Here is a 2545-nt window from a genome sequence, read left to right as displayed (position 1 = left end):
TACTCTTTGCTTTTTACTATAGTACTTTTCTGTGGCCAGAAACAAAGAAAAAAACACTGACCCTTCATTCAAAGTTGTTAACATTTTCTTTCTCGATAGTGTAGTAGGGGATGTCAGGAAGCCTATACGGCAAAAAAAAAAAAAAAAAGGCAGCAAAAATTGTAAATTGGTCAGATATGACAGGAGCACAACACAAAGGTGCCTTGCTCAAGGGTAGTCCTTTTTGAAGGAAGATAGCACTGCTCATTCACTTCCCCCAAGTTTGTCCAGCCTGTTTGGAGCTTCTCTAACCTCTAAACTCCTCTAACTGCCCCCATCTTACCATTTATTTGAACAGATGTGACAGATGTGACAGATGTGACAGTGGCTCGAGGTGTTACTGAACAGCCGGTGAAGCTCCACTGAACAGAATGAGATGCACAGCAGGCGTGTAGAGCCAGACACCATACAGCAAATACAGAATCAAACACCAGAAGACACAAGGACAACATAGCCATGCCTCTGACTCTGTGCATATCCTACTGGAACAATGCCAACTCTCTGCGAGTGAGTGAGTGAGTGAGTGAGTGTGTGTGTGAGTGAGTGAGTGAGTGAGTGAGTGAGTGGGTGAGTGAGCAGACATTATTGTGTTCGGCCACAGCTATGCCATTTTACGCGTGATGGCGCTGAATCTTTCAGAAAGTCTAAAGAGCACCGCTGTGGGCTGCGCCTCCACCGGTCACACAGGGACGCACATCACTGCACACTCAGGTATTCCGCTAGTAATGTCTGAATACAAGGAAGAGAGATATATATGAAAATGATTTTTATGTCATTCCAAGTAAAAGTGAATAGTCTGATCATTTGCTTTCCCTTAGCTCTAGTCTCTATTCAACCTGATCTCATAGAAAAACATGTAATAAATGCGACCAAATTGCATGTTGGTGATATGCAAAGTGTTAAAATGATGTTTTCCGATGTTACACAAAGGAGACACAACTATAAACAGGAAATAGTCGGATTGAAGTAGCACACTGGAAGGGTGGAATTCAGGGACTCGGACTTGTTCTTACAATTATCAAAAAATATACTTTATTTACTATAAAAAATACAATTCTAAAATCATGGAAAAGGGGAGTTGGAACAATTGATTGCACAGGTGTCAGCTTTGCTCTGTCTCTTTGATGATCTGAATGAATACAATCAGTGGCAGTGAGTCACCATGAGGCACGTAGGTTCTCCTCTGTGGCGTCGCTGTCCATGGTGCTGACTGACAGGTGGTGTGGGCGGGGGGTGGCTGGACGCATGAGTTTGCCTTTCTACGAAGGACATTTCTACAGTGAGTCACATTTTCATTTTTAGCAAAGGATTTTCTTATTTAACCATGACCAATCCCTTTAAACAATTTCTGCTTTTCCATTCAAAATGGCCGTTGTTGTTCTTCTGCTTCCCAGTGGGGAAATGGCGCCATCTCTGTTGTGTCTACGGGTGGAAACCTGTAATTACACATCTGGAAAAAGACAGAAATGATATACATGCTCTGGCATGTAAGTGAATAAAGGCTCGGTATTGGAAACTACGCAATATTCGGGAACACTAAGGAGCATACTCACAAGATAACAACTTTGTGCAGGAGGTATGTGCTGTTTCATTGTGATTGGTACGTTAGTGAAGATGTGAAGCCATTTGAAGTTGGGACCGCAACTGCCTCTGGGGTCGCTACTGCGAGACTCAGAATGAAGACCGAAGGCTGAGTCTCGCGTTGAGGCTAAGTTTTGACTGTGTTAGCTAACCTACCAGCCCGCAGGCCAAATTAGCAAAACAACTGTAACATGCAACTAACACAAGCTACTAATGTGAGCTTTTGTGTAAATCAGTTGTGTTAACAAGGTAGTGCTGGTGTAACCGAATGACTGCGATGGTAGTGGTAGCGCGTAGGTTGGTTAAACTCACTCCCCACTATAAAGGCCAGTTAACCAGCTCCGCCAAGGGAGCTTAATCGGCTCTCTTGGCATAGTGGTTAACGTGTGCGTTTTCAAAGCGGGAGTTTGGGGGATCATCCCTGGGCAAGCCCTCAACATGGTTTGCTGCCAGTGCTGTCAACACAACGCACGTTACACTGCCTAGTTCAAGCTGATATCTATACAAATTGACTATAACTAACTGAAATGATCATATAGTTCCCAGTCAGAAACACCACAGAAATGCATACTTGCACTCCGTCAAACTCCTCGTCTGTCATCTAATTACTTAGTGTGGCTATTAAAGTGAATCTTGAATCTTGAATCTCCTCAACTATTAGCCATGTTTTTGAGGTAACCCCAAACATTGCCTAAAGTGCCATAAGGCTGAATGGCCACACCACTGTGCCACCGTGGGCTTGAAGGTAATGTGCTTGTATGAGTCTGGACAGACATGGATGTAATCTGGACAGACATGGATGTAATCTGGACAGACATGGATGTAATCTGGACAGACATGGATGTATACTTGACTTGTTGGCGGAGGCATGAACCTGGTTCCTTTAAAAATCAGACTGGACACTTATGAAACATCTCTTTCAAAG

The sequence above is a fragment of the Poromitra crassiceps genome (genome assembly GCF_964638095.1).
Source record: "Poromitra crassiceps genome assembly, chromosome: 18".
NCBI lineage: Eukaryota > Metazoa > Chordata > Actinopteri > Beryciformes > Melamphaidae > Poromitra > Poromitra crassiceps.
Note: the sequence above shows the minus strand (reverse complement) of the source record.